General features: G+C 46.2%; 1 long non-coding RNA gene across 4 annotated transcripts in view; it reads right to left on the bottom strand.

Moving 5' to 3' along the window:
• The window catches only part of LOC146396103 (uncharacterized), a 76,666-nt gene extending 70,879 nt beyond the window's left edge, over positions 1–5,787 (bottom strand). For 2 of the 4 annotated variants that reach the window (XR_014829115.1, XR_014829112.1), the window contains exon 1: positions 5,482–5,787. This is a non-coding gene — a long non-coding RNA (uncharacterized LOC146396103). The remainder of the gene's footprint in view (positions 1–5,481) is intronic. The other 2 variants (XR_014829113.1, XR_014829111.1) reach the window with 2 other exon arrangements.
• Between the last annotated feature and the right edge of the window lie 8,422 nt (positions 5,788–14,209).

The raw sequence follows: 14,209 nt of genomic DNA on the forward strand, positions 1-14,209 counted from the left end.
TTGCTTCCTGGGAAAAGGTTATGTTCCAGATTTTCATAAACAGAAATCCAGGTCTTTCCGCAGAGTCTCATGTCAGGAAGCTTCCCAACCCTCCCAATCGGGGGCGTCTTCTCTGTTCTTCCATTGCTGCTGTAGATATAAGAAGCCCACATCGTAATCACCTGGTGATCTGTCATCTTTGAAACGTTAAGCGCCATGAGAGATCATTTTCTTCTTATTACCGGTAATATGCATGGCTCTTATTACCAATGATAACCATACACTCAACAAGTACTTTAGGAATAAATGAAAAAGTCTTAGGATATTAAATGTTGGTGCTCGTATTTTTCTACCACATCTATTACAGTTGGATTAAAAACTTCAGTGATTGGGAAGTTCCCATTGTGGCTCAACAGGTTAAGAACCTGACTGGTATCCATGAGGATGCGGGTTCGATCCCTGGCCTCGCTCAGTGGATTAAGGGTCCAGCGTTGCCTTGAACTGTGGTGTATATCACAGACATGGCTCAGATCTCATGTTGCTAAGACTGTGGGGTAGGCTGGCAGCTACAGCTCTGATTCAACTCCCCGCCCAGGAACTTCCATATGCTGCAGGTAATAATTTCCACCATTTCTCAGAATATGAACAACGGAGACTCAGCAGAGCATAAGGACCACTTTCGGGGCCCAGAATCTTAGACCCAGTCGCTATTTCTGGAGTATATGGGTTGTGAGTATGGACCAACCAAGTGGAAGGAACCAAGCCTTAAGGCTCACCCATTCCAAGCCAATGAATACTGCTTCCTTGCTTGTGAATTTTTTCCTTATTTCCATGAAGAACATGGACTTGACTAAGGAAAACAATGAAGTCAGCAAGAAGGGGAAGACCCTTCTCAATCATAGGCACATTTATCCTGGCCCTGCATCCCCACCAAGCTGCTGTGGGGTCCCCTCTCCACACACAGTCACTCTGTCCCAGCACTGCCCACCTGCTTGTTTCTCTGCTCATGCCTTTACCCGTGTTTAACCAGCTGATGTTCTAAAGCTAAGGCTGTTTTTTTTAAATAGCTTTATTGAATTATAATTGACATACAATATTGCACATAATCGACATGTACAATTTGGTAACTTTATATATATATATCCATAATATACATATTCATATATATGCCCATAATATATTTATTCATATATATACACACACACATAAAACCACCACCACAATCAAGATGATGAATAAACTCATATCCTTCCAAGGTTTTCCCATGTCCCTTTGTTATTCCACACTCCTCCCAGCTTCTCTACCTCTCAGGCAACCACTACTTTCAGTTACTATAGATTAGTTTGCACTTCCTAGAGTTTTATATAAGTGGAATAATGATAGAGTATGTGGTCTTGGACAACTTCTTTCCCTCAGCATAATTATTTTGTGCTCCGTTCATGTTGTTGCATGTGTTCATAGTTTATTTTAAAATAGGGTTTTTATATTGGAGTTCCCGTCATGGCGCAGCGGTTAATGAATCCGACTAGGAACCATGAGGTTGCAGGTTCAATCCCTGGCCTCGTTCAGTGGGTTAAGGATCTGGCGTTGCCGTGAGCTGTGGTGTAGGTCGCAGATGCGGCTCGGATCCTGTGTTGCTGTGGCTGCGGTGTAGGCCGGTGGCTACAGCTCCGATTCGACCCCTAGCCTGGGAACCTCCATATGCCGCGGGAGCAGCCCTAGAAAAGGCAAAAAGACAAAAAAATTAATTAATTAATTTAATTTAATGGGGTTTTTATAAAACTAATCTGAAAGTTTAGGAGCATCCTAAAAAAATGGGAAAGATGGTGTTCTTCAGATATATTGTATCACAGACTGCCTAGATTTGTTCTAGAATTAGCAATCCTTATATCAGCAGGAAACCCACAGTAAGAAAAGACTCAGAACAGAAAAAGGGCAAATAACAAATGGAGAAAAACGGCTAAGAGAGCAGAGAGAAGGAGCTGGAAATATCTCCTTAATTTCCTTGTCTGTAACTCTCTCCCCCGCAGTGCTTCCCCAGGACCCACTGTCATCAATTCATCCTAATCTTTCACTGAAATTATCTCTACTTTCCTCTTCTTCCAAATATCCCACCTCCGCCATAAATAAAGCCTTCTGTTTTTATCACCTACCTTTAGCCAAGCAAGAAAAAAAGTGAAATTACCTCCCACTCAAACATCTCACTGGAAACCCCACCGCTGCCGTGTTTTGAATTTTGAATTCACTGCGACTTAAGACAAAGCTTTTCCTTTGCAAATCCCCATGGAAGGACGCCGGAACCTGGCTTCATCTGCCTTCCCCTCCACATCTCGGAGACCTCAGCCCACCTCAGGAGCATTACCCGCTGATTATAAAACACACTAATCTCAATCTGTTTTCCAGGTAACCAAGGATTGATGCCTTGCCAAGGGGAGGCTTCTTTTGAGGTTTACCCTCTATAATGAAAAACTCGTAAAGGTGTGCTTTCCTTCATCCTAACAGCCTACCTCTGGGCACCACATCCATTCATAGGCTGCTGCTTTTCCAGCCTCAGTCCTATCAGCCTAGAACAGTTTTCTCTCACGCTGCAGCTGCCTTACAAAACCCTTCACCGTGTAAAGCCCTCCCTCGACCTCCACGTGTACCAGTACCCAAATCCCAGAAGACTGACTGCGGCAAGAATTCCAACCCTCAACAAGCTGTGAGAGAGACGCTGGGCTTGCTGTTTGCTTTGTGAAATGTCCATTTATTCTCTATATTTGTTCCAGGCCTGCTAGCATAACTTTTACCTATTTAATGGGCAGGCTTTAATGCATTAAATAACACAGATTCCAAAGCTATGGTGGAAGGCAGAGCAAAATGATTCCCTTGCAGATAAAGAAGGCGCCACTCCAATTACTATAAAAACCTGGCCACGAATTGCCAGGCTCAAAGCAATCTTTCATCTAGACTAGTGGTGAGTGTCTGGCCATTCCTTCAGCTGACACATCTCAAGTGGAGGACTCTTTTTCCCTCCCACTCCCCAAAGCATCCTGTGCCAAGAATTTGCTCATGCTCCTTAGCAGGAGGTTTAATTACCTGTGACTTAATTGGTCGTGCTGTAGCTGTGCAGAGTAGCAAATAATATGACAAGTGCTCAAGAACCCTTCTCTACCAGGTCCTGACCTGTCTTACCTGTCTTATCGCCTGCATCCCTCAAGCCCTCCTTCCAGACCATGAAAACACCATGGGTTTTTCTCCCCTCGGCTGCTCTTCTCACACTGTCTCCTTTACCTGGATCATCTCCTTGGTCTTCACCTCTCTGTCTTTGTCTACTGAAAATCTGTCCATCCTTGAAGTCCAGATCTGAGCACCCCCAGATCTTTAATGCTTCCAGAAATCTCGCCAGCCCAAAGTGACTTCCTTCCCCTTTTTTTCCTAAAGCACTTAGTTCATTCCATAAATATGGAAGCTGTCAGATTCTGCCTTGATTGTATCCACTCCAGCCTAAAGAGCCATCACCATGCTGCTGATAGGTTAGAGGACCTTTGGGCAGGCACCGTGCTGTCACGTGGACTGGAGCACTTAATCCTCAAAGAACTGCCTGTGTTCCAAAGACGTTACCTAACTTGTCTAAGATCACAGTGCTTATAAGTCATAGATGTGAACCCAAGGCAGTTTGACTCTTGCTGTGGTTGGATCATCCAGAGGCCTTGATGCCCTTCTGAGGGTTGAGCACAAAGGTATAAAAGACCACTCAGATGGCAGGGATGGAGCTTGCTGGGTCCTGTTTCAGCCTTCAGTTGGGCAAAATGAGAGAGAGTCGCTTGGGCATTTCATTTTTTTTCCATGGACATTTTCTTTTCCTCTTTGAAATAGAAATTGACATTGGCGGCCCTCTTGCCCACCCATCAGTGGCTCCCCTACCGAAAGTCCTAACATGTAGTTAGGAACATGTGTGGTTTGCCAATGTCATTTCCAACTTAATTAATTAACCAAGGGAGTAGACTATTAGCTACTGTAAACTTTTTTTTTTTTTTTGGCCACTCCCATGACATGCAGAGGTTCCTGGGCCAGGGTCTGAACCTGAGCCAGAGTAGTGACAATACCAGATCCTTAACTGCTAGGCCTTCAGGGAACTCCTTAGACTGTAGCTCTTAGGAAGAACAACTACAGTCTTTACAAGGTGCCTTCCCTATTATTAGTATCAGTCACATATACAACACACACACAAAATCTATCTATCTTTTATAAATATTTATTTTATATTTATTTGTAACTATAGCTCTATCACACATAAATAAAATTGATGCATAGAATATGTATTAGTTTCCTGCAGCTGCTGTAACAAATTACTGAAAACTTGGTAGCTTAAAACAACAGAAATTGATCCTCTCGCAGTTCTGGAGGCCAGAAGCCTGAAGTCGTTATCACTGAGCCAAAATCAAGGGCTTGGCAGGGCCACTCTCCCTCCAGAGGCTCTGAAGAAGAATCTCTTCTTTGCCTCTGCCAGCTGCTGGCATCGCCTGGTTTGTGACCCACATCACTCCAATCCCTGCCTCCACGGTCACATGGCCTTCTCCTTTTCTCTTTGCCTTACTCATATGAGGATGCTTGTGACTATATCAAGGGCCCCCCCAGATCATCCAGGGTAATGTCACCATTTCAAGAGCCTTTGCTTAATCACATCTGCAAAAATCCCTTTTTTTTGCAAACAAGGTAGCATTTACAGGTTCTAGAGATTAGAAGCTATATATTGGCTGCATCCAAGGCATGTGGAAGTTCCGGGGCCAGGGATCAAACCCATGCCACAGCAGTGACAACGCTGGAAGCTTAACTTGCTGAGATACCAGGGAACTCCTGGATTTTTGGGAGCCATTGTTCACCCAAGTATAATACCCAACCTTGGTTCCTTTTTTTTTTGGCTTTTTAGGGCCAAACATGTGGTATATAGAAGTTCCCAGGCTAGGGGTTGAAGTGGAGCTGCAGTTGCCGGCCACACAGCAATGCCAGCTCTGAGTCTCATCTGCCACCTACACTGCAGCTCACAGCAATGCAGGATCCTTAACCCACTGAGAAGGGCCAGGAATGGAACCCTGGTCCTCATGGATGCTCCTCCAGTTAGTTTCCACTGAGCCACGAGGGGGAACTCCCAAACTTGGTTCTCAATCCTAAGTCACAGGTGTCTGTTAGCAGCTGATCTTACCAATTAATATGCTCCAAACTGCAATTAAACTTTGTAGGAATCAACTCCTCAGTCCCAGAAATGCGGAAAAGCACAAAAAACAGCCAGAATTTCACAAAGGACTTTCTTTAGGCGATGCTGAGTTTCCACCCATGTGAAGTATAGACTTCAACAGAAAACAGAAATAGAGCTCATTCCCCTCAACAACCATGGTGTAGGTCACTTTTTTATGGCTGAATCATCAAAACACTCCCCATAAACTACACTGCTGTGCAACACAAACTATTTCAGAAACACGCTTGCTGCCAAAATGAGAAGGAAAGGGGCTCGTTCCTTACCCGGGTGTCTCGGAAAATTCTTTCCCACGTAACTCGAGGATGTATATGGTCCTCCGGTGACCAGCCGGCTCCCCCTCTGTCCAGGGCCCAGGCAAGCGCAGAGCATGAAGCACAGCAGGGCTCTGTGGTGGAAACCCCAGGCAGCTATTATCAGAGGGGGTGACCGAAGCACATTAACGAGGGCAGGTCTGCAATCACACGCTTACGTGGAGTCCCAACCCCCACCCCACCCCCTGAGTCTTCGCTACCAAATCCTCCACTGAGGAAACAGCTTCACCAGGAGGTGTTCAGACAAAGACAATGCCCAGCGGGCCTTTGGTCAATGTGATTTTATGGTTTATTTTGAAACGGTTTAGTAGCGATGACGCTTGCCTCTCTCTCCCGCCTGCATCCCCGGCCTTCCTGTCTTTGTGGAAGTCGCGCATGCATCCGCTCCTTCCCTTTTAGGCGCACAGACACATAAACACACACACTCTCTGTGGTTTCATAGCTCCACTGTGGAGAGGAAATACTGCGATTTTTCCAATTCTACAGAACGTTAAAAATTCAGTCGCATTCATGAACGCGAGCGGACCCCTCCCCCCTTAACAAGTTCTGTTCCTTAGGAGCCAAGGAGCTCTCTCTGTGCAATGAGATGCAGCCAGGGCGGCAGGGGAGAGGGGGGTGGCTTTCTGATCCATTCTCTGTTTCACCTAGCTCAAAAAAAAATGAGAGAATTAGAAAGCATTCTTTTCTTGGTGATGGTTCCACCACCTCTGGTTTTTTGTTTTGTTGGTGTTTTTTTTTTTTTCCTGCAGGGTTGGCACCCGCTGACCAGCCAGGCTGTTAACCATGTTTATTACCCACAGTCCAGGAAATCTAAGTACCCGCAGCCAGAGCCGTGGTCCAGGCTCCCGGAGGACCCTCTGGGTCAGGCAGGAAGACCCATCCAGGAGCAGATCTCAGGGGTTGCCAGCTGGATAGCCATTTTGATCAGGAGCCAGCTCCGGCTTCTCTTCCAGTGTCACTCTTGGGGGAAGCTCAGCAGCCGTGAAACCTCTCCTGGGACACTGTCATCCAACTGTTACACAGAACATGGATTTGCCTGACAAGCCTGAAACAGCAGAGAGTATTTCTCCCAAATCCTTTATCTATGCATCCTAAGAAGGTTTCGGTTAGGACAGAGCTATATTTTATACTACTTGGCATGTTGGCAATTCTCTCTTCTAACATGTTATTTAGAATAACAGTATGTAAGGACCTGAATTTATCACAATGAGCAAATGACGTCTTAGCATGAACAAGAGAGAAAGCAGAGCTGTTCACAGTCCATGCCATTAAAACTCACACATTCAAGGATGTTGCATCTCTACCTTTTGATTCATAGAACAAATCTCCATTAGCTAAAAGAACAAAAAGTGATGTTCTCAGCAGTTTAAAAGTATGATCTGAAATTCAGAATTTGATTCATTAACATTAATTTCTTCACTCACTGGAACTGGAGCAAATAGAGGGTTGCATCCATCTCTTGGAGGACTCATTGGTTCCTTTTTGTTTTTCCCTTTTTCTTTTTTGGCCACACTCATGGCATATGGAAGTCCTCAGGCCAGGGATCAAATCCAAGCCACAGCTGCAACCTACGCCACAGCTGCAGCCCCAGAGCCTTAACCCACTGTGCCAGGCTGGGGATTGAACCTACCCCACCAGAGAGACAATGCTGGATCCTTAACCCACTGTACCACAGCAGGAACTCCTAGTTCCTTCTTGGTCACATCTGCTTATCACGGAAATGAGGGAGTCTTCCATTTCACCAAGAGTGGAAGATTTTGGTGTTTCTCCTGCACACAATATTCCTGTAGGAATTCATAGAAGAAGAAAAAAAGAGAGAGCGAGATAAGGTAGCAACAGAAGGAGTGGGAAGAAGACAAGATCCAAAGTCTCAAGAAAGCTGCTGACTAAATACGTTGACCTTGTTAGGCAATTCTTCTCATCCTAAACTTTTGCACATTTATGCAGAGAACCCACCCTTTTAAGTCCAGGAGACAGATTTAGTCTTCTATAAACAGTCGAGTGTTTTTTTTTTTTTTTAAATGCAGAAAAGGAAGATCTGATCCTTATCCCCTCTCCAAAAAAAAAAATCCCTCCCCCAGGATGCCTAATGATCTTCCATCCCAGTTTATTTCTGTGTATTGAGAATAGCCTTCTCCCTGGGAATTTTCTTAAAATACACACTCCTCCTGGGAGAGGTCATATGTCAAACCCCTTGCTCATTAGTAGGCATGATACTTTCAAATTCTTCAACAAAGGAGAAATCAAGAAGAACTAAGGCCATGAAGCGGAGGAAGGGCAGCAGAAATGGAGGTCAGGGCGGGATCCCGGCTGGCCTCTAAGGAGGCACTACCTAAGCTTGGACAGGTGCTCGGGACCTAGCCCAGTGAGCTAGGCTGCGAGAGCAGAAGGCACTTTGGGGGGGGGGGGTTGTATTCCCCTTCCTCCAGCAGACTCAGCCCCGCAGCAGAGCACATAGCTCTCGGATCAGCCCCCACCTTCCCCTCACCCAGGCCCCTTCATGGGGTACACAGGCTGGGCAGCCACATGCAGTGGCTCCGGAGGGAAGAGAGAACCTCAACCTCACAACTTCATTCAGGGCCCAGCCCTGAAGGAAGAATCTCCATCATAAAAAAGTGGAGGAAAAGGCCTTTGAGCCTATGGACATTCCTCGCATTTACCATTAGGTGAATTCATGCTCCTTGGAAGTTTTCTTCCAGTTTGCTCCAAGTGCCCCAGGCATCTTCTGTTCACTAATGGCTGAGAGGCTGGATGTGCACTCCCTGTAAGTGACTCAGAAGATTCTCTACGCCTTTTCTCGATCTGAACCCCGGCATCTCCCATCTCCCCCATCCCCGTCTCCGCCTTGTGTCTCTGCTCTCCTGACATAAATATGGAAGAGGATTTGCACCACTGGGTGGCTGTTCAAGAAGTAACTGATGATAGGAGTTCCCATTGTGGCTCAGCCGTAATGAACCCGACCAGCATCCATGAGCCTACGGGTCGATCCCTGGCCTAGATCAGTGGGTTGAGGATCCGGCATTATCATGAGCTGTGCTGTAGGTCACAGATACAGCTCAAATCTGGCCTTGCTCTGGCTTGAAGCAGGCCAGCAGCTGCAGCTCCTATTCAACCGATAGCCTGAGAACTTCCTTATGCCACACCTGCGGCCCTAACAAAAAAGAAATAACTGATGCACCAATCGCGGAGAATCTAACCTCAGATATAAATCTTTGCATTTCGTTCCATGCAGCAAGGGCAGAATCATATATGTCTGACCCTGTTGCCCAGGGGCACACATGTGGAAGGTGGAGGAGCTGGGTTTCAAACCCGGAAGTCTGACTCCAGAGCCCCAGAGGTCTTGACCTCCATGCCCGCACAGCCTCCCAAAGAGGGAGCAGGGAAGCTGCGGTGTTCTGGGAATCCTCCTCCAGGTTCGATTCAGTGTTTGAACCTTTGGTTTGGCCTCTGCTTTCTTGCTCTGCACCCCAGGACCCTGTCTTCCAAGCAGAGACCACGCCAAGGAGCAACAAGGCAGGCAGGGTAACAAGGCCCAGCCTTCCACGAGAGCAGCCACTGCCATTCTGCCAGGACCCCGTGTTATTGAACAAATAGGCTTAACTATGGGCAACTAGAATGGCCCGAGGCTCCCTCGGGCTTGGCTTCACATTTCATGGCCAAAAAGATAAGCCTTCAGGCTAAGGAGGACAAATGTAAGCAGCTTACTGGGTTGCCTTGCTAAACATGCTAACTACAGACCAGGGGAATGGACAGGCGTGTCTTACACTTCCTCCTGTGTTAGCGGGGGCCACCTCGTCAGTGTTTTCTGTTGATTGAAGCAATAGAAATGAAACCTCAAGTCATCATCACGCTGCTTGGGTATATCGTTCCTGTGGGAGAAATATTTGGAAAATTCTCACAGGTTTAAAGAAATGTCTCTTCACTTTCAGCTAAATTTCTAAAGAAAGAGGCAGATGATTGAGATGAACAATATATTTCCCCTTAAGTCATGGTCTCTTGTTGATTTTCCTCTTGCACATCATTAAATTAATACCCCCAATTTATATCATACTGTTCAAACATTTTCCATTATATATATTTTTGTCTTTTTAAGGCTGCACCCATGGTATCTGGAAGGTCCCAGGCCAGGGACTGAATCGGAGCTGCAGCTGAGGCCTACACCACAGCCGCAGCAACACTGGATCCCAGCAGCATCTGCAACCTACACCGAAGTTTGCAGCAGTGCTGGATCCTTGACCCACTGAGCGAGGCCAGGAATCAAAGCCACATCCTCATGGACACTATGTCGGGTTATTATTAACCTGCTGAGCCACAGTGGGAACTCCTGTTTTCCAATATATTAGATGCATGCTTTATAAATATTTTTATCATAATCTTGGAAGCTAAACGTTTAGCTCCAATTTGTAGGAAAATGTCTCCCACGTAAACTAATTGGAAAATAATGTTTGAGGAATTAATTGAGTTAAGGATCCAGCGCTGTCACTGTAGAGGCTTGGATTGATGCTGTGCGTGGGTTTGATCCCTGGCCTGGGAATTTCTGCCTTCTGTGGGCATGGCCAAAAATAAATAAAGTATGAAAAAACAAACCTTATTATCAAAACAACTACCAATTCAAACTTACCTGCAGTAAGAAAAAGTCTAATTTTACCTGAAACAAATGTGTTAATAAAAGCACTCATGACAATTTCCTTTGTTCTAGATTTTAATTCTTAAGGGGATGGGTAGAAGGATGGATCAGAGCCTTTCATTTTTATTTTTATTTTTTTTTAGGGCTGCACCATCGGCATATAGAAGTTCCCAGGCTGGGGGTCGAATCAGAGCTACAGCTGCCGGCCTACACCACAGGCACAGCAACTCGGGATCCAAGCTCTGTCTGTGACCTACATCATAGCTCACAGCAACGCCAGATCCTTAACCCACTGAACGAGGCCAGGGATGGAACCCACATCATCATGGATCCTAGTCAGGTTCATTATCCCCAAGCCACCAAGGGAACTCCCCAGATCAGAGTCTTGTCATGAGTTTGTCACCTGGATGAAATGAAGTGTCGTCTCCTTCCATATTTTTTCATATTGCCTAGAAACAATGAACCATTCCCAGAAAATTTACCACTTAATCATTTTTATGTGTACAGTTCAGTAGCATTAACTACATTCACTACTGTCCAGTTTCTGAAAAGGTGTTATGTATATATCTACACCCTCATCCCCCATCCCCGTCCCCATAAAAAATAAGTTCAGGTAACAGGTGCAATATAAAAAATTAAAATATACTGAGCTGAAGGAATGACATTTTTAACCTCCCTGCCCCTCGGATGCCTTATTAATGATGATGACCGTTTAACCACGTTCCCCAGTAGGAGGGGAAACATCTTGTTCCCATTCATTAGGTCACAATAACTTTTTGTTCGCCCAAAGTGCTTGGGATAAGGTTCAGTGCATAGGGTCACTGACAACCCTGCTAATTGAAATCCCATCTGAAGCACTGCACCTACGTAATGCAGACCAGCCGAACAACCCCGTTCCTTTCCTGAAGTCTGCTTCCTGCTCCTGTCCCGAGCTCTTGCTCCTAATCCACTAGCGAGCCCATTTTCCAGTGGGTTTCGACTCCTCAGCCACAGAGGGCCGTAGTGGCGCAAGATTTGCCAGGGGAAATTCGATGTTGGTTGAATGGATGCACACAGGCCTGCATGAATGAATGGAGAAAGAATGGAAGACCGGGAGGTGGGGGGGGGAGAGAATGGAAAGAGGCAGAGTTTGATTCCCTGGAGCCAAAGAAAGTCAGAATGAGGACGCTCCTCAAGGGTTCTAATCTTTCTTGTGAAGTGCACTCATGACTACGTTGACACTAATTAAGTCCCCAACAATAGCTAATGACCCGGTCAATAAAGCTAACCAAGCATACATCCCGACCTCTGAAGAAGTCAAGTGAGTCAATGACCCAACTACACAGCCCGGTAGAAAGTTCTGAGCACTTTCCCTCAGACGTCTTTCAACAGGGTGGCCACCCAGCACCCTCTCCACCTCAGGCTTGGAAGTCGGCTGGATCTGAGCTTTTCCATCCTGCGCGCCCAACTGTCTTTCAACCAGAGGCTTCCTGCCTAATGAGTTTGCTCTAGGAAAGGTCTTCCGCTCACCCAGCTTCCCTCTCTGCCCAAAGAAACACCCAATAACCCCACATTCTGGCCTCCCAGTAACCCTACACTTTACTGATTTTGACAATTAATCACATCCTTGAAAATGAAGAGGCACTAGAAGTTCCCATCGTGGCACAGTGGTTAAAGAAGCCGACCAGTAACCATGAGGACTCGGGTTCGATCCCTGGCCCCACTCAGTGGGTTAAGGATCCAGCCTTGCCGTGAGCTGTAGTGGATGTTGCAGACGCAGCTGGGATCCTGTGTTGCTGCAGCTGTGGCATAGGCTGGCAGCTACAGCTCTGCTTCAACCCCTACCCTGGGAACCTCCATACACCGCAGGTGTGGCCCTAAAAAGACAAAAGACAAAAAAAAAAAAAAAAAAAAAAAAAAAAGGAAGAGGCACTAAGCAGATGCCAAGGAGAAATAAACACAACAAAACTTTGTACAGGAGTTCTCTGGTGGTTCAGTGGGTTAAGGTTCTGGCAGTGTCACTGCTGTGGCCGTGAGTTTGACCCTTGGCCCAGGAACTTCCACGTGCCACAGGCACAACAAACAAAAACAAAAGCAAAAAAATCTTTGTGCAAATTGTAAGGAATCACAATTCCCTTAAAGAAAAGTTTTTGTCAGAGTTCCCGTCATGGAGCAGTGGTTAACGAATCCGACTAAGAACCATGAGGTTGCGGATTCGATCCCTGGCCTTGCTCAGTGGGTTAAGAATCTGGCATTGCCATGAGCTGTGCTGTAGGTTGCAGACATGGCTCACATCCCGCATTGCTGTGGCTCTGGCATAGGCCAGTGGCTACAGCTCCGATTCAACCCCTAGCCTGGGAACCTCCATATGCCATGGGAGTGGCCCAAGAAATGGCAAAAAGACAAAAAAAAAAAAAAAAATGTTTTGTCTGTGCCTCCTCTGTCTCTGGGTGTGAACATGCATCATTTCAAACCTCTATCTTGGGATACAAGCTAAGTTAGCCAGTGGTTATGCAGTCAACCAAATTCCAGCAGACTTTGAAACGCTGATTACATCTGGAGATTGCACGAGTTTAGTTATTTTTTAGCACCTTGGCCTGTCATAAAAACATCCTCTCAAATCCCCATATTTCTCCTCTGCTCGCATAATAACTTCAAAATGTATTATTGCTGAGAAACTCCATTCTCTCTGCCAACAAGTCCCCAGAGGGAAGCTCTAGCAGAAGAAGAGAAGTTTTTACCATCACTTCAGAAGAGAAAGTCACTCATCCACTGGACCTAATCAAGTTTTCCAAGACATGGCCCATAGCTGACACTCAGAGCTTCACTCTTTGGATGGGTGCTTTTCCCCTTCCTTCCCTTTAAAAAGACATGGCCAAAGACCGAGACTTTTTCTTTCATAGTAAAACATAATGGCCAAAAACGAGGGACCATTTTCATAGAAGTGCTAACAGAGCGCCTAGCCTGTAACTGAAAAGACTTACCAGGACCAGAGGACTGATAAACAGGTCAGCCCAATAATGCACTAAGGCAGGAGGAAATGTGTATTTAAAAAGCAGGGCTGGCTGGGAGTTCTTGCCTTGGCTCAGCATCTAAGGAACTGAGCTAGTACCCATGAGGACTCTGGCCTCGCTCAGTGGGTTAAGGATCCAGCGTTGCCATGAGCTGCGGTGGAGGTCGCAGTTGAGGCTCGGATCCCACGTTGCTGTGGCTGTGGTGTAGGCCGGCAGCTACAGCTTCGATTGGACCCCTAGACTGGGAACTTCCATATGCCGAGAGTGGGGCCAAAAGAAAAAAAAAAACCCGGGCTGGGTGTGCACTGAGGGCCACTGCTGCTGATTTTACAGCTGCTCTTTTTGGCCCCTGGGAAGCGCATTAGCATGGGGTTTGGAATCGGGGGGACTCTAGTCCCAGCCCCAATTAATGCCTCCCCTTCTCCTCTACGAATCAAGAGAAAGCAATTGAAAGGAAGACCTCTGAGAGGCCAGCATTTGGAAACTGTGATCTTGATCATTTGATGAGCAGTTCAAGAAGCATAAAAACTTCTGTGAATGAAAAAACCTAATTCCAATACTATTATGCAGCATGACAGAAAATCCTTTTGTATAAAAAATATACAAAGCACTTGATTAAAAAAAAAAAAAAAAAAAGAGGAGATCCTGTCATGGTTCAGCGGTAACGAACCCAACTAGTATCCACAAGGACTCAGGATCGATCCCTGGGCTCGCTCTGTGGGTTAAGGATCCAGTGTTGCCATGAGCTGTAGTGTAGGTTGCAGACTCAGCTTGGATCCTGCGTTACTGCAGCTGTGTTGTAGGCTGGCAGCTACAGCTCTGATTCGACCCTTAGCCTAGGACCCTCCATATGCCACAGGTGCAGGCCTGAAAAGACGAAAAAAAAAAAAAGAAGAAGAAGAAGAGGAAGAAGGAAAAGAAGCATATCTGCCGCTCAGTAGCATGGCCTGAGAGGCACGGTAGATGGCCCTGCCTTCCCAGAGCTTGCATTCCAAGGAAAGGGCCCCAATGTCACCTTTCCCTCTCTGCTTCTACCTCTTGGGTGGAAGGTTGAGTCTGT

The sequence above is a fragment of the Sus scrofa genome, chromosome 15, assembly GCF_054392235.1.
Source record: "Sus scrofa isolate SSC_HxYL_T2T_F1_AM1 chromosome 15, Sscrofa_HxYL_maternal_Yorkshire_Landrace_v2.0, whole genome shotgun sequence".
NCBI classification, from domain to species: domain Eukaryota; kingdom Metazoa; phylum Chordata; class Mammalia; order Artiodactyla; family Suidae; genus Sus; species Sus scrofa.